The sequence below is a fragment of the Choloepus didactylus genome, chromosome 4 (assembly GCF_015220235.1).
Source record: "Choloepus didactylus isolate mChoDid1 chromosome 4, mChoDid1.pri, whole genome shotgun sequence".
Taxonomy (NCBI): domain Eukaryota; kingdom Metazoa; phylum Chordata; class Mammalia; order Pilosa; family Megalonychidae; genus Choloepus; species Choloepus didactylus.
In genome coordinates, this window is record NC_051310.1 from 114459928 (window position 1) to 114479298 (window position 19371).

General features: G+C 39.7%; 1 protein-coding gene across 4 annotated transcripts in view; it reads right to left on the bottom strand.

Moving 5' to 3' along the window:
• Positions 1-19371, bottom strand: part of ZNF609 (zinc finger protein 609) — a 350879-nt gene that overhangs the window by 129705 nt on the left and 201803 nt on the right. The gene's annotated exons all lie outside the window — the stretch shown is intronic.

Here is a 19371-nt window from a genome sequence, read left to right on the forward strand (position 1 = left end):
CACATAGAGACAGCATGGAATAGGGAAAATGGGGGCAGAAACCAGCTTAAACAGGCCCTGTAGTAAAGAGAAGAGAGAGAGAATCTGCGCCAGCTCCTTATATGGAAAAGTAACCATGGTTCCTGGAATGTAAAGAGATATGGGGTAAAATCAGAAGCGGGAACTCCCAGTAGGAAATTTAAACTGAATGAACTCTCTCGGATAGGCTGTACAATTCAAAATCTCAGTGATGGGCTACTTGGCTGTCTCAGATAGGCTGTACAAATTAAAATCTCAAAGATGAGCTAGTTAGCTCTCTCAGATAGGCTGTAACCTCTGTAGTACCCAGCCAATGGGAAAATGGGAGGGACTTGCGCATTAGGAATAGGAGATTAAAAGATCGCCATGTTCTTCCTCCCACGCGCCAGCCCACCACGTTTTTGGCTGTGTGCTCTATCTTGCAAGATTGTAAATAAATTCTTCTCTCCTCCAGAACCGAGTGAGTGTTCATTCTCTTACAGGTACTGCTTTATTTCCGACACCAAGGATTCAGTGAAAAAAAGGATAATCTCACTTGCTGAGAACTCTGGAGGAAGATCAAGCATAGAGAAGGATCCCACAATGCTGAATCGAAGAAAGAAAAAAATAGCAGGTAGGAAACTTCTATCCTGGACCAGCTGGTCCTCTTCTCTCCTCCTCACTCCGTCCCATGTAGAATGGGAAGTGCCCAGGGGGCAGTGGTTGGGATCCCGCCCACTTCCCATAAGGCACAGAGAAACACATTAGTGAGACAGATCCCCAAATATATCCAGACACAGAGATCCAAATCTACAGGGACCCACTGCAGGACTCAAGCCGCTGGGGAAGGCAGAATACAACCAGCCACCAAGGAAGGGCTTCCAAAATGGAGGATTAGGGAGGGAATGGCTGAATTTACTTCTTTCCCAAAAAAGCAAGTAGCTAGGCAGAAACTGTCTCAATCAATTGTTTGGGGACCCAGGAGATAGGGGATGACAATTCAAGGCTCAGGACAGTGCAGGATGAACGGACGGAGAAAACGTGGGCAGAACTGTAAATCCTGCTGCAGCTCCTGGTGCCCATTCTTCACCCTTGAGGGAAACAGCAGCAAGAGTCCCAGTCATTGCCTGTAGGATGGCTGTGGACTGGGGCAGCTGTGGGAGTCCACCACCCCAAGTACAGAAGGAGTTACAGCCCCAAACTGAGCCAGATACTGGTAGTGAAGTGAGAACACAGGAACCCTGCAGTTTCAGCCCCACTGGGTCTGCTGGGATGAAATACTGCTGGGCTTCATGAGTTAAATACTTTCTTAGGCTGAATAAGTAACTGAAGGGTACCATATGCTGGGCAGGTTGGAAAGCGCAGGAAAAAGAGCAGGGCTTTTTGGAGCTTTTCCAGAGCCTAATGCCAGACACATTTTAAAAAAATTCAGTTTTATTGAAATATATTTACCTAGCATATAATCATCCATGGTGTACAATCAACTGTTCACAGTACCACCATGTGGTTGTGCATTCATCTCCCCAATCAATTTTTGAACATTTTCATTACTCCAGAAAGAATGCAAATAAGAATAAAAAATAGAAGTAAAAAAGAACACACAAATCATTCCACCCTCCATCCCACCCTATTTTTCATTTAGTTTTCTTCCCCATTTTTCTATGCATCCATCCATACCCTAGACCAGAGACATTTTGGAGAAAGCCACAGAAACCAGAAGCTAAATCCCGGAGAGGACCAGCAGATACTGGCCATGTGCCTTCCCATGTGACAGAGGAACCCCAGATGCCATTGGCCTTTCTTCAGAAAAGGTATCGTCCTGTTGATGCCTTAACTGGGACATTTTCATGGCCTTAAAACTTTAAATCTGTGAATTAATAAACTTCCATTGTAAAAGCCAATCCATTTCTGGTATTTTGCATTTTGGCAGCTTTAGCAAACCAGAACAGGTCATTATGATGAACCCAGAAGAAAAGAAAAAAACACATCTAGACAACTTAGATGAAATGGACAATTTCTTAGAAACACACAAATTACCTCCATTGACTCAAGAAGAACAGAAAGCCTCAGCAAACCAATCATAAATAAAGAGATTGAATTAGTCATCAAAAACCTACCAACAAAGAGAAGCCTGGGCCAGATGGCTTCACAGGTGAATTTTACCAAATTCCAAGAAGAATTAATACCAATTCCGCTCAAACTCTTCCAAAAAATTAAAGAAGAGGGAACGCTACTGTGCCGGTTTGGATGAATTATGTCCCCCAAAACGCCATTATCTTTGATGCAATCTTGTGGGGGCAGACGTATTAGTGTTGATTAGATTAGAATCCTTTGAGTGTTTCCATGGAGATGTGACTCAATCAACCATGAGTGAAAAGTTTGATTGGAAAATTTTCATGGAGGTGTTACCTGACCCTTTCAGGGTGGGTGTGTTAATTGGATCACTGGAGTCATATAAAGGAATTCACAGACAGAAGGACCTCAGAACAACTGAGAGTGACATTTTGAAGAATGCACAGGAGCTGAGAGAGGAGCTGGAATGCAGTCTGGGATCAGCAGACACCAGCCACACGCCTTCCCAGCTAACAGATGTTTTCCAGATGCCAGTGGCCATCCTTCAGTGAAGTACCCTGTTGTCAACACCATAGCTTGGACACTTATAACCTTAAGACTGTAACTTTGTAACCAAATAAACCCCCTTTATAAAAGCCAATCCATTTCTGGTATTTTGCATAATAGGCAGCATTAGCAAACTGGAACAGCTACCTAATTCATTCTATGAAGCAAACATCATCCTAATACCAAAGCCTGATAAAGATACTACAAGAAAACTACATATCAATCTCGCTAATGAATACAGATGCAAAAATCCTCAACAAAATACTTGCAAATTGAATCCAACAGCACATTAAAAGAATAATACACCATAATCAAGTGGGTTTTATTCCAGGTATGCAAGGGTGGTTCAACACAAGAAAATCAATTAATGTAACATACCACATTAACAAAGCAAAAGGGAAAAACCATTTGATCATCTTGATAGATACAGAAAAGTCATTTGACAAAATCCAGCATCCTTTCTTTATAAAAACACTTCAAAAGTTAGGAATCAAAGGAAACTTCCTTAACATGATAAAGGACATATATGAAAAATCTATAGCTAACATCCTATTGAACAGTGAGAGACTGAAAGCTTCCCCTCTAAGATTGGGAACAAGACAAGGATGCCCATTGTCAACACTGTTAGTCAACATAGTGCTAGAAGTTCTTGGTAGAGCAATTAGGCAAGAAAAAGAAATAAAAGGCATCCAAATTGGAAAAGAAGAAGTAAGGCTTTCTTTATTTGCAGACAACATGATTCTATATTTAGAAAGTCCCCAAAGAACTATGACAATGCTACCAGAGCTAACAAATGAGATCAGCAAAGTGAAGGATACATCAATATGCAAAAATCAGTAGTGTTTCTTGAAATAAAGTTTCAGTGGCTGAGAGATTCCAAATGGAACCAAGAGGTCACTCTGGTGCGCATTCTTATGCACTATACAGATAACCCTTTTTAGGTTTTAATGCACTGGAATAGCTAGGAGTAAATACCTGAAACTATCAAACTGCAACTGCCTTGACTCTTGAAGATGACTGTATAGCAATGTAGCTTAGAAGGGGTAACAGTGTGAGTGTGAAAGCCTTGTGTATCACACTCCCTTTATCCAGTCTATGGATGGATGAGTAGAAAAATGGGGACAAAAAATTAAATGAAAAATAGGGTGGGGGGGGGATGATTTGGGCATTCTTTTTTACTTTTATTTTTTATTCTTATTTTTACTTCTGGTACAAGGAAAATGTTCAAAAAATAGATTGGGGTGATGAATGCACAACCATATGATGGTACTGTGAACAATTGATTGTACACTTTGGATGACTGTATGGTATGTGACTATATCTTAGTAAAACTGAATTAAAAAAAAAATCAGTAGCATCTCTAAACACTAGAAATGAGCAATCCGAGGAGGTAATCAGGAAAAAAATTCCACTTGTTATAGCAACTAAAAGAATCAAATATCTAGGAATAAACTTAACCAAGGATGCAAAAGACTTGTACACACAAAACTACAAAACATTGCTAAAAGAAATCAAATACAACTTAAATTAATGGAAAGACATTCCATGTTCATGGATTGCAAGGCTAAATGATGTTAAGATGTCAATTCTACCCAAATTGATCTACAGATTTAATGCAATACCAATCAAAATACTAACAGCTTACTTTGCAGAAATGGAAAAGCTAATTATTATATTTATTTGGAAAGTTAAGGGGCCTCCAATAGTCAAAAACATCTAGAAAAAGAAGAATGAAGTTGGAGGACTCCTGCTTCATGACTTTAAAGCATATTATAAAGCCACAGTGGTCAAAACAGCATGGTACTGGTATAAAGAGAGACATATTGAGATCAATGGAATAGAATTGAGCATTCAGAAACATACCCTGAAATCTATGGTCAACTGATTTTTGATAAGTCTCCCAAGTCCACTCAACTGGGACAGAACAGTCTCTTCAATAAATGTTGTTTGGGGAACTGGATATCCATATGCAAAAAAAATGATAAGAGGACCACTATCTCACACCCTATACAAAAATTAACTCCAAATGGATCAATGACGTAAATATAAGAATCAGGACCATAAAACTCCTAGAAGAAAATGTAGGGATGCATCTTCAAGATCTAGTGATAGGTGGTAGTTTCTTAGACCTTACACTCAAAACACAAGCATCAAAAGAAAAAACAGATAAACGGGACCTTCTTAAAACTGAATTCTTCTGTGCTTCAAAGGACTTTGTGAAAAGGGTGAAAAGGGAGACGACTCAATGGGAGAAAATATTTGGAAACCACATATGTGATAAGGGTTTGATATCCAGAATATATAAAGAAATCCTACAACTCAACAATAAAAAGAGAACAACACAATTAAAAAATGGGCAAAAAACTTGAACAGACATTTTTCCAAAGAGGAAATACAAATGGCTAAAAAGCACATGAAAAGATATTCAGTTTCACTAGTTATTAGGGAAATACAATTCAAAACCACAATGAGATTACCATTTTACACCAAATAGAATGGCCCCATCTAAACAAACAGGACACTACAACTGTTGGAGAGGATGTGGAGAAATAGGAACACCTTATTCACTGTTGGTGGGAATGTAAAATGGTAGAGCCGCAGCGGAGGATGGTTTGGCGGTTCCTCAGAAAGCTCAGTATAGAACTGCCCTACAATCTGGCAATCCTGCTACTCAGTGTTATCAGTGTACACCTAGAAGAACTGAAAGCAGGGATGCAAACATTTGTACACCAATGTTCATAGTGGCCTTATTCACAACTGCAAAAAAATGGAAACTCAAGTATCCAGCAACCGATAAATGGATAAACAAAATGTAGTATATATATATCATGGAATATTATTCAGCAATAAGCAGGAACGAAACCCTGGAGCACGCAACAAAATGGATGAACCCTGAAGACATTATGTTGAGTGAAATAAGTCAGGCATGAAAGGAAAATATTGTATGATCTTACTAATATGAACTAATTATAATATGTAAACTCATAGACATAAAATCTTGACTATAGGCTACCAGAAGATAAAATGAGGCTAGAGAATGGGGAGTCATTGCTTACTTACAATGTGCATAATTTTTAACCAGATTGAATTCAAAAGTTTGGAAATGGATAGAGATGATGGTAGCATATTCTTTTATTTATTTATTTTTTGAGCAGCTCTCTCCGACAGTCCACCTCTGCTGAGGTGAAGCAGGTTCTTTAAAAATTGGGAGGTTCTCAAGTGCCAGGACACATCCCATTGCAGCTGCCTGGAGAGTAATACCTTCTGCTTCGCTTTCTTTTCTTTTTTTTTAATTCTTTTTTATTGAGATATATTCACATACCATGCAAGTCATACAAAACAAAGCGTACATTCAATTGTTCACATTACCATTACATAGTTGTGCATTCATCACCAAAATTAATTTTTGACATTTCATTACCACACACACAAAAATAGTAAGAATAAAAATTAAAGTGAAAAAGAACAATTAAAGCAAAAAAGAACACTGGGTGCCTTTTTTTTTTCTTCACCCTTTTTTCTACTCATCCATCCATAAACTAGACAAAGGAGAGTGTGGTCCATATGGCTTTCCCAATCACATTGCCACCCCTCATAAGCTACATTTTTATACAGTCGTCTTCAAGATTCATGGGTTCTGGGTTGTAGTTGGATAGTTTCAGGTATTTACTGCTAGCTATTCCAATTCATTAGAACCTAAAAAGGGTTGTCTATATTGTGCATAAGAATACCCACCAGAGTGCCTCTTGGCTCCTTTTGGAATCTCTCTGCCACTGAAGCTTATTTCATTTCCTTCCACATCCGCCTTTTGGTTAAGGTAGTATGTTATTTTAAATATAATTAACAGCATTGAACTGTGCATGAATGTGGTTGATAGGGGAAGTTTAGAGTCATGTAAATTCCCAGAAGGAAGGGCAGAGATTGAAACATGGAACTGTATAACACATTGAAACTTGTGGTGGACAATGACTGTGATTAACAATACAAATACAAAAAATTTCTTTCATGAACTAGAACAAATGTATGACAGTATTATAAGGAGTTAAAAAAATAGTGGTATATTGGACAGTAACAGTAGCAAACGTACCACACCAATACTAGGGGTCAATAATAGGAGGGATAAGTGGTATGGGATGTTTTGGATTTTCTTTTTTATTTTTCTTTATTTTTCTGTAGTAATGACCATGTTCTAAATTGATCATGATGATGAATGCACAACTACATGATGACACTGTGGGTCACTGATTATATACTTTGGATGGATTATATGGCGTGTGACTGTGTCTCAATAAAAATGCATTTTAAAAAAGTAAGACGTCTAAAAATTTACAGATTTACATAAATTAATCTGAAACCTATTCGAAACCGTATTTATTCTGATTTTCAGAGAAGGTGTAGGATTTTAGAAAGCAGTGAAGCGTGACTCCTAAATTCAAACAATATCATAGTACCTGTTAGATATATACTAACATAGATTCAGAAATAACAATGACATGAATACATGCATTCATTCTTTCAAATAAATATTTTTGAGGGCCTATTTGTGCCAGGTACTATGTTAAGTGCTGGGGATAGAATGATGAGCAAAAGAGAATCCCTAATCTCATGGAACCCCTAAGGCAGTGGGAGAGATAGACATCAATAAAATAACCATACAATTATATACAAAATTGCCAATTGTAATAAGTGCTATCAAATAAAGTACAGGGTGTAACAGTCTGCTAGTGACAACCAGAGAGCCTGTCAGAGCAAATGATGTAGAAAAAATCCTGTGCTAACACACCCCTAGTGAGGAGAATAGAGATCCTCAGACAAAAAGGTATTTGAAATCCTTAGAAGTGCGTAAGGTTAGCCTTACTCTTTTGAAAAGTTTTGATCAGGTTCACTTACACAAAAAACATCTTGTCATTGGAGAAAAGTCACCATCATAAAGATGGGTAGAACAAATAGGCAGGAAATAGATGTCTCCCATCTTCAGTATATTGAGGCAAGAGGCTGCTAGGTGGCAAAGAGCTACAGTCCAGATGCTTGTCATTCCAACAGACTCTGGACGTTCACATGTTTGGCCATAGGCAGAAGGCATTTTTAAGATCAGAGAGATTGTGATTTCTAGATTGTATATAGTGTACATACATTCAGACTCAACCACTCTCTTCACCTTCTCTGCACCAGTTTCTACCACAATAGGTTTTTTGCATTATGGTCTCAAGCACACTGCCAAACATCAGCAATTTATTCTGAAAGCTGAAGCTTTACTACATCACTAATGATGAGAGAACCAAGAACTCAGAGTTCTTAACCTGCACACATCAGTGCCTACTGCATGGTGGACTTCAAATAAACACGGAGAAGCTTTTGATAAGGCATCGCCCTAGTCAAGGTGGCAGGTGCTTCAGTGCTCCGTACCTCCACAGAAGCTTTGAACAACAAGCAAGAACTGGCAGAAATGTCTTTCTCAAAGCTTCAGAAAACAGATAAAGAACTGTAGCAGCAGGGTGACCGCCAAGTCAAAAAAAAACGCCACTTAAAGATGGTAGGATCGAAATGAGGATTGTGCGAAGATGGCAGGGTAGGAAGCTCTAGGAATCAGTCATTCCACCAAAAGAATGATTGATTCGGCAGGAACTGTCTAAATCAACTATCTGGAAACTCCAGAGTGTAGTAGAAGACCATGCAGCATTCAGGGAGGAGTGGGAGGAAGAGAGGCTGGTAAATCACAGTAAATACCAGTAACTTCCACCATCTCTGCAATGGCTACGATCCACCATCACCCAGCCTTGTGGTGGGCAGCAGGAGGGACTGCAGCTCTGGCTCCTAGTACAGCTTGCTGGTGCCATGGTGGGACATAAAGACTCAGTCCTCCAAACTCCAGGGTTGGTGGGGGGAGGTGTGGTCTGATCACTGATTACTGCTTTTGATTAGCTACTTCAGATTGCTGGCGGCAGATTCTGAGGGCAGCCATTGTTCCACCCCACCTTGGGCAAAAGTGGCAGAGGACTTTTAAAGACCTTCCTCAAAACTATGGAAACCACTTAAAGGGCTGCATTAACTGGGCAAGTGCTAAATCAAGAAACACAGCTTCAAAAGCCATAGAAGAGAGCCAGGAACTGCGTGGACTGGACACCACAGAGCAATCTGTCTTTGGGCATACTTCATACAACACTCATGAAAACGTGGAACTGCTGAGATCAGCGAAATCTGTAAGTTTTTGCGGCCAGGGGACCCGCGCCCCTCCCTGCCAGGCTCAGTCCCGGGGGAGGAGGGGCTGTCAGCTCCGGGAAGGAGAAGGGAGAATTGCAGTGGCTGCTCTTATCGGAAACTCATTCTACTGATTCAAACTCCAACCATAGATAGACTGAGACCAGACACCAGAGACTCTGAGAGCAGCCAGCCCAGCAGAGAGGAGACAGACATAGAAAAAAAACAACACGAAAAACTCCAAAATAAAAGCAGAGGATTTTTCGAGTTCTGGTGAACACAGAAAGGGGAAGGGCGGAGATCAGGCCTTGAGGCACATATGCAAATCCCGAAGCAAAGCTGATCTCTCTCCCCTGTGCACCTTTCCTTAATGGCCCTGGTTGCTTTGTCTATTAGCATTTCAATAACCCATTAGATCTCTGAGGAGGGCCGTTTTTTTTTTTTTTTTTTTTTTAAATCCTTTTTGCTTTTTCTAAAACAATTACTCTAAGAAGCTCAATACAGAAAGCTTCAAAGAATTGAAATTTGGGCACGTCAAGTCAAGAGCAGAACTAAGAGAGCTCTGAGACAAAAGGCAATATTCCAGTGGCTGAGAAAATTCACTAAACAACACAATTTCCCAAGAAAAGGGGGGTGTCCGCACAGCCACCATCCTGGTGGACAGGAAACACTCCTGCCCATTGCCAGCCCCATAGCCCAGAGCTGCCCCAGACAACCCAGTGTGACGGAAGTGCTTCAAATAACAGGCACACACCACAAAACTGGGCGTGGACACTAGCCTTCCCTGCAACCTCAGCTGAATGTCCCAGAGCTGGGAAGGGGGAGCAGTGTGAATTAACAGAGCCCCATTCAGCCATCATTTGAGCAGACTGGGAGCCTCCCAACACAGCCCAGCAGCCCAGAACTGCCCTGGGGGGACGGCACTCACCTGTGACATAGCACAGTCATCCCTCAACAGAGGACCCGGGGTGCACAGCCTGGAAGAGGGGCCCACTTGCAAGTCTCAGGAGCCATACGCCAATACCAAAGACTTGTGGGTCAGTGGCAGAGACAAACTGTGGCAGGACTGAACTGAAGGATTAGACTATTGCAGCAGCTTTAAAACTCTAGGATCATCAGGGAGATTTGATTGTTAGGGCCACCCCCCCTCCCCGACTGCCCAGAAACACGCCCCACATACAGGGCAGGCAACACCAACTACACACGCAAGCTTGGTACACCAATTGGGCCCCACAAGACTCACTCCCCCACTCACCAAAAAGGCTAAGCAGGGGAGATCTGGCTTGTGGAGAACAGGTGGCTTGTGGACGCCACCTGCTGGTTAGTTAGAGAAAGTCTACTCCACGAAGCTGTAGATCTGATAAATTAGAGATAAGGACTTCAACTGGTCTACAAACCCTAAAAGAACCCTATCAAGTTCAGCAAATGCCACGAGGCCAAAAACAACAGAAAATTATAAAGCATATGAAAAAACCAGACGATATGGATAACCCAAGCCCAAGCACCCAAATCAAAAGACCAGAAGAGACACACCACCTAGAGCAGCTACTCAAAGAACTAAAGATGAACAATGAGACCCTAGTACGGGATATGAAGGAAATCAAGAAGACCCTAGAAGAGCATAAAGAAGACATTGCAAGACTAAATAAAAAAATGGATGATCTTATGGAAATTAAAGAAACTGTTGACCAAATTAAAAAGATTCTGGACAAGCATAGTACAAGACTAGAGGAAGTTGAACAACGAATCAGTGACCTGGAAGATGACAGAATGGAAAATGAAAGCATAAAAGAAAGAATGGGGAAAAAAATTGAAAAACTCGAAATGGACCTCAGGGATATGATAGATAATATGAAACGTACGAATATAAGACTCATTGGTGTCCCAGAAGGGGAAGAAAAGGGTAAAGGTCTAGGAAGAGTATTCAAAGAAATTGTTGGGGAAAACTTCCCAAATCTTCTAAACAACATAAATACACAAATCATAAATGCTCAGCGAACTCCAAATAGAATAAATCCAAAAAAACCCACTCCGAGACATATACTGATCACACTGTCAAACACAGAAGAGAAGGAGCAAGTTCTGAAAGCAGCAAGAGAAAAGCAATTCACCACATACAAAGGAAACAGCATAAGACTAAGTAGTGACTACTCAGCAGCCACCATGGAGGCAAGAAGGCAGTGGCACGATATATTTAAAATTCTGAGTGAGAGGAATTTCCAGCCAAGAATACTTTATCCAGCAAAGCTCTCCTTCAAATTTGAGGGAGAGCTTAAATTTTTCACAGACAAAGAAATGCTGAGAGAATTTGCTAACAAGAGACCTGCCCTACTGGAGATACTAAAAGGAGCCCTACAGACAGAGAAACAAAGACAGGACAGAGAGACCTGGAGAAAGGTTCAGTACTAAAGAGATTCGGTATGGGTACAATAAAGGATATTAATAGAGAGAGGGAAAAATATGGCAAACATAATCCAAAGGATAAGATGGCCGATTCAAGAAATGCCTTCACGGTTTTAACGTTGAATGTAAATGGATTAAACTCCCCAATTAAAAGATATAGATTCGCAGAATGGATCAAAAAAAAATGAACCATCAATATGTTGCATACAAGAGACTCATCTTAGACACAGGGACACAAAGAAACTGAAAGTGAAAGGATGGAAAAAAATATTTCATGCAAGCTACAGCCAAAAGAAAGCAGGTGTAGCAATATTAATCTCAGATAAAATAGACTTCAAATGCAGGGATGTTTTGAGAGACAAAGAAGGCCACTACATACTAATAAAAGGGGCAATTCAGCAAGAAGAAATAACAATCGTAAATGTCTATGCACCCAATCAAGGTGCCACAAAATACATGAGAGAAACATTGGCAAAACTAAAGGAAGCAATTGATGTTTCCACAATAATTGTGGGAGACTTCAACACATCACTTTCTCCTATAGATAGATCAACCAGACAGAAGACCAATAAGGAAATTGAAAACCTAAACAATATGATAAATGAATTAGATTTAACAGACATCTACAGGACATTACATCCCAAATCACCAGGATACACATACTTTTCTAGTGCTCACGGAACTTTCTCCAGAATAGATCATATGCTGGGACATAAAACAAGCCTCAATAAATTTAAAAAGATTGAAATTATTCAAAGCACATTCTCTGACCACAATGGAATACAATTAGAAGTCAATAACCATCAGAGACTTAGAAAATTCACAAATACCTGGAGGTTAAACAACACACTCCTAAACAATCAGTGGGTTAAAGAAGAAATAGCAAGAGAAATTGCTAAATATATAGAGACGAATGAAAATGAGAACACAACATACCAAAACCTATGGGATGCAGCAAAAGCAGTGCTAAGGGGGAAATTTATAGCACTAAACGCATATATTAAAAAGGAAGAAAGAGCCAAAATCAAAGAACTAATGGATCAACTGAAGAAGCTAGAAAATGAACAGCAAACCAATCCTAAACCAAGTAGAAGAAAAGAAATAACAAGGATTAAAGCAGAAATAAATGACATAGAGAACAAAAAAACAATAGAAAGGATAAATATCACCAAAAGTTGGTTCTTTGAGAAGATCAACAAGATTGACAAGCCCCTAGCTAGACTGACAAAATAAAAAAGAGAGAAAACCCATATAAACAAAATAATGAATGAAAAAGGTAACATAACTGCAGATCCTGAAGAAATTAAAAAAATTATAAGAGGATATTATGAACAACTGTATGGCAACAAACTGGATAATGTAGAAGAAATGGACAATTTCCTGGAAACATATGAACAACCTAGACTGACCAGAGAAGAAACAGAAGACCTCAACCAACCCATCACAAGCAAAGAGATCCAATCAGTCATCAAAAATCTTCCCACAAATAAATGCCCAGGGCCAGATGGCTTCACAGGGGAATTCTACCAAACTTTCCAGAAAGAACTGACACCAATCTTACTCAAACTCTTTCAAAACATTGAAAAAAATGGAACACTACCTAACTCATTTTATGAAGCTAACATCAATCTAATACCAAAACCAGGCAAAGATGCTACAAAAAAGGAAAACTACCGGCCAATCTCCCTAATGAATATAGATGCAAAAATCCTCAACAAAATACTTGCAAATCGAATCCAAAGACACATTAAAAACATCATACACCATGACCAAGTGGGGTTCATTCCAGGCATGCAAGGATGGTTCAACATAAGAAAAACAATCAATGTATTACAACACATTAAAAACTCAAAAGGGAAAAATCAATTGATCATCTCAATAGATGCTGAAAAAGCATTTGACAAAATCCAACATCCCTTTTTGATAAAAACACTTCAAAAGGTAGGAATTGAAGGAAACTTCCTCAACATGATAAAGAGCATATATGAAAAAACCCACAGCCAGCATAGTACTCAATGGTGAGAGACTGAAAGCCTTCCCTCTAAGATCAGGAACAAGACAAGGATGCCCGCTGTCACCACTGTTATTCAACATTGTGCTGGAAGTGCTAGCCAGGGCAATCCGGCAAGACAAAGAAATAAAAGGCATCCAAATTGGAAAAGAAGAAGTAAAACTGTCATTGTTTGCAGATGATATGATCTTATATCTAGAAAACCCTGAGAAATCGACGATACACCTACTAGAGCTAATAAACAAATTTAGCAAAGTAGCAGGATACAAGATTAATGCACATAAGTCAGTAATGTTTCTATATGCTAGAAATGAACAAACTGAAGAGACACTCAAGAAAAAGATACCATTTTCAATAGCAACTAAAAAAATCAAGTACCTAGGAATAAACTTAACCAAAGATGTAAAAGACCTATACAAAGAAAACTACATAACTCTACTAAAAGAAATAGAAGGGGACCTTAAAAGATGGAAAAATATTCCATGTTCATGGATAGGAAGGCTAAATGTCATTAAGATGTCAATTCTACCCAAACTCATCTACAGATTCAATGCAATCCCAATCAAAATTCCAACAACCTACTTTGCAGACTTGGAAAAGCTAGTTATCAAATTTATTTGGAAAGGGAAGATGCCTCGAATTGCTAAAGACACTCTAAAAAAGAAAAACGAAGTGGGAGGACTTACACTCCCTGACTTTGAAGCTTATTATAAAGCCACAGTTGCCAAAACAGCATGGTACTGGCACAAAGATAGACATATAGATCAATGGAATCGAATTGAGAATTCAGAGATAGACCCTCAGATCTATGGCCGACTGATCTTTGATAAGGCCCCCAAAGTCACCGAACTGAGCCATAATGGTCTTTTCAACAAATGGGGCTGGGAGAGTTGGATATCCATATCCAAAAGAATGAAAGAGGACCCCTACCTCACCCCCTACACAAAAATTAACTCAAAATGGACCAAAGATCTCAATATAAAAGAAAGTACCATAAAACTCCTAGAAGATAATGTAGGAAAACATCTTCAAGACCTTGTATTAGGAGGCCACTTCCTAGACTTTACACCCAAAGCACAAGCAACAAAAGAGAAAATAGATAAATGGGAACTCCTCAAGCTTAGAAGTTTCTGCACCTCAAAGGAATTTCTCAAAAAGGTAAAGAGGCAGCCAACTCAATGGGAAAAAATTTTTGGAAACCATGTATCTGACAAAAGACTGATATCTTGCATATACAAAGAAATCCTACAACTCAATGACAATAGTACAGACAGCCCAATTATAAAATGGGCAAAAGATATGAAAAGACAGTTCTCTGAAGAGGAAATACAAATGGCCAAGAAACACATGAAAAAATGTTCAGCTTCACTAGCTATTAGAGAGATGCAAATTAAGACCACAATGAGATACCATCTAACACCGATTAGAGTGGCTGCCATTAAACAAACAGGAAACTACAAATGCTGGAGGGGATGTGGAGAAATTGGAACTCTTATTCATTGTTGGTGGGACTGTATAATGGTTCAGCCACTCTGGAAGTCAGTCTGGCAGTTCCTTAGAAAACTAGATATAGAGCTACCATTCGATCCAGCGATTGCACTTCTCGGTATATACCCGGAAGATCGGAAAGCAGTGACACGAACAGATATCTGCACGCCAATGTTCATAGCAGCATTATTCACAATTGCCAAGAGATGGAAACAACCCAAATGTCCTTCAACAGATGAGTGGATAAATAAAATGTGGTATATACACACGATGGAATACTACGCGGCAGTAAGAAGGAACGATCTGGTGAAACATATGACAACATGGATGAACCTTGAAGACATAATGCTGAGCGAAATAAGCCAGGCACAAAAAGAGAAATATTATATGATACCACTAATGTGAACTTTGAAAAATGTAAAACAAATGGTTTATAATGTAGAATGTAGGGGAACTAGCAGTAGAGAGCAATTAAGGAAGGGGGAACAATAATCCAAGAAGAACAGATAAGCTATTTAACGTTCTGGGGATGCCCAGAAATGACTATGGTCTGTTAATTTCTGATGGATGTAGTAGGAACAAGTTCACTGAAATGTTGCTATATTATGTAACTTTCTTGGGGTAAAGTAGGAACATGTTGGAAGTTAAGCAGTTATCTTAGGTTAGTTGTCTTTTTCTTACTCCCTTGTTATGGTCTCTTTGAAATGTTCTTATATTGTATGTTTGTTTTCTTTTTAACTTTTTTTTTCATACAGTTGATTTAAAAAAGAAGGGAAAGTTAAAAAAAAAAAAAAAAGAAAAAAGACAAACAAGGAAAAAAAAAAAAAAAAGATGTAGTGCCCCCTTGAGGAGCCTGTGGAGAATGCAGGGGTATTTGCCTACCCCACCTTCATGGTTGCTAACATGACCACAGACATAGGGGACTGGTGGTTTGATGGGTTGAGCCCTCTACCATAAGTTTTACCCTTGGGAAGACGGTTGCTGCAAAGGAGAGGCTAGGCCTCCCTGTATTTGTGCCTAAGAGTCTCCTCCTGAATGCCTCTTTGTTGCTCAGATGTGGCCCTCTCTCTCTGGCTAAGCCAACTTGAAAGGTGAAATCACTGCCCTCCCCCCTACGTGGGATCAGACACCCAGGGAAGTGAATCTCCCTGGCAACGTGGAATATGACTCCCGGGGAGGAATGTAGACCCGGCATCGTGGGATGGAGAACATCTTCTTGACCAAAAGGGGGATGTGAAAGGAAATGAAATAACCTTCAGTGGCAGAGAGATTCCAAAATGAGCCGAGAGATCACTCTGGTGGGCACTCTTACGCACACTTTAGACAACTTTTTTAGGTTCTAAAGAATTGGGGTAGCTGGTGGTGGATACCTGAAACTATTAAACTACAACCCAGAACCCATGAATCTCGAAGACAGTTGTATAAAAATGTAGCTTATGAGGGGTGACAGTGGGATTGGGAATGCCATAAGGACCAAACTCCACTTTGTCTAGTTTATGGATGGATGTGTAGAAAAGTAGGGGAAGCAAACAAACAGACAAAGGTACCCAGTGTTCTTTTTTACTTCAATTGCTCTTTTTCACTCTAATTATTATTCTTGTTATTTTGTGTGTGTGCTAATGAAGGTGTCAGGGATTGATTTAGGTGATGAATGTACAACTATGTAATGGTACTGTAAACAATCGAAAGTACAATTTGTTTTGTATGACTGCGTGGTATGTGAATATATCTCAATAAAATGATGATTAAAAAAAAAAAAAAAAAAAAAAAAAAGCCATAGAAGAAACTCAGGTGACCATGCTGGGCCCTCACCCATCCCATCCATAATATGGGATGGAGCCAGTTTTTGTTTTCATTGTGGGTCCCTGGACCCTGTTCCAGAGGGAGCAGAGTGGCACTGGTGCAAACACTGGGGTGCAAGTGTACTAATATACACATTATGGGAGTCCCAAGGGGGAAGAAAGAGAGAAAGGGGCAGAAGGAATATTCAAAGAAATAATGGCAGAAAACTTTCCAAATTTAAGGAAAGACATGAATATGCACATTCAAGACCAACAAACCCCCAAAAAGGACAAACTCAAAGAGAATCAAGCCAAGAGACACAGCAATCAAACTGTCCAATGCCAAAGACAAGGAGAGAGTTCTGAAGACTGCAAGAGAAAAGCAACAAGTATGTTCAAGGGAAACTCAATAAGATTAAGTGGCAATTTCTCATCAAAAACCATGGAGGAAAGAAAGAAGGAAGCAGTGTGAAATATTTAATGTGTGAAGGAAAATTACTGCCAACCAAGAATTTTTAATCCAGCAAAACTTTCTTTCAACAATGAGGAGGAGATTAAGATATTCCCAAACAAACAAAAGCTGAGGGAGTTCATTATCACTAGACCTGCCCTACCAGCAATGCTAAAGGGAGGTCTTCAGACTGAAAGAAACGGACACTAGACAGTGGATCAAAGTAGCAAAAAGAAATAAAGACTTCTGGTAAAGGTAACTGTTCTGGTTTGCTAATGCTGCCAGAATGCAAAACACAAGAGATGGATTGGCTTTTATAAAAGGGGTTTATTTGGTTGCACAGTTACAGTCTTAAGGCCATAAAGTGTCCAAGTTAACACATCAGCAATTGGGTACCTTCACTGGAGGATGGCCAATGGTGTCCAGAAAACCTCTGTTAGCTTGGAAGGCACGTGGCTGGCGTCTGCTCCAAGTTCTGGTTTCAAAATGGCTTTCTCCCAGGATGTTCCTCTCTAGGCTGCAGTTCCTCAAAAATGTCACTCTTAGTTGCACTTGGGGTATTTGTCCTTCTCAGCTTCTCCAGAGCAAGAGTGCTTTCAGTGGCCATCTTCAAACTTTCTCTCATCTGCAGCTCCTGTGCTTTCTTCAAAGAGTCCCTCTTGTACATAGCTCCTCTTTAAAACATCACTCACAGCTGCACTGATTTCCCTCTGCCTGTCAGCTCATTTGCATGGCTCCACTGATCAAGGCCCACCCTGAATGGGTGGGGCCATGCCTCCATGGAAATATCTCATCAGAGTTATCACCTACAGTTGGGTGGGGTGCATTTCCATGCAAATCTAATGAACACTGATAACGTCTGCCCACACAAGATTACATCAAAGATAATGGCATTTGGGGGGACACAATACATTCAAACTGGCACAGTAACCATATGGGTTATAGACAAATGTCAGTACTATTGAACTGTATTTTTTGGCATGTAACTCCATTTCTTACAGGAGCTAAAATGCAAATGCATAAGATGCAATTATAAATCTATGATTTTGGATATGCAATGTACAAAGGTATAATCTGTAACAAGTATAAAAAATGGTGGGAGGATGGAGGGGTATAGAAGGGTGTATGTGTATGCTACTGAAGTTAAGTTGGCATCAAATCAAATATGACTGTTGTAGATTTAGGATGTTAAAGCTTAACTGGTACAGATTTTCTGTTCAGGGTGATGGAAAAGTTTTGGTAGTGGATGGTGGTGAGGGTATCAGAACAGTGTGAATGTAATTAACACCACTGAATTATTTATCTGAATGTGGTTGAAAAACTTTAAGTTGTATATAAATTACCACACACACACACACACATCCACACAACAAACCCATAGAACTGTACAACACAAAGAGTGAATCCTAATGGAAACAGTGGACTAAAGTTAATAGCAAAATCATGGTAATATTGTTTCATCAATTGTAACAAAGTTGCCACACTAAGGCAAAATGTTAATTGGGAAAACTGTGTGTAGAGAGGTGGGTAGATGTGGGAACTCTGTACTTTCTGTATGATGTTTCTATAAACCTACAACTGATCTAATAAAATAAAGCCAAAAAAGAGAAGAAAAGTGGTATCCTGGCAGCCCTACCCCTCACCCCCCGACGGGCTTGGTATGGAGTGGCCGCATCCCAATGTGGTTCTCTGGTCCTGGTTCCAGAGGGAGCAGAGCAATCCTCCTACAGTGCAGTGCCCAGGACCATGATGAAACTGTTTACTAGGAAAGAGGGAACACTCGTATCTGTGTAAATGGAGGTAATTCCTAGGGCCAAATGCATGTTCTGAGACAAAACATGCTCAGAAAGCACTGGGGGGGGTCCCTATGCTTTGGGCTGGAGCTATTCTCTAAACTCTTTGTATGGATGAGCTCTGAAGGAGAAAGCTCTTTGCCGAATGAGGTCATATGAGGAAATAAAGATCTCTGGATCTACAAAAAGTAGTGCGGTGTGTGTGTGCGTGCGCGCGCATAATGAGGAATTAATGCAAAGTGAATGCAGGCTTTTTGTTGGAATGAAAGGGAAGTTTTAATAAAGGAAGGTGGTGGGGGTGCCACAACAGTGTGGAAATGAGTAATCTCATGGAATGGTATGTGTGGGAATGGTTGAGATGGGAAAGTTTATGTTGTATATATGTTTCCACCATTTAAATAAAGGAATGAGCAACTAAAAAGACAATGTCAGCCAAATTCAATATGTGATCCTGGATGATATCCAATAATGGAAGAGAAAAGGCCCAAAAGGATATTTTTGGGACAGACGAAAACTTGGAAAACAAACTGTAAGCTTTATATTAATGTTAAATTTCTTGACTGTAATAACTGTATTTAAACTGATTATATAAATGAATATCCTTGTTCTCAGGAAATGTATGTGGCAGTA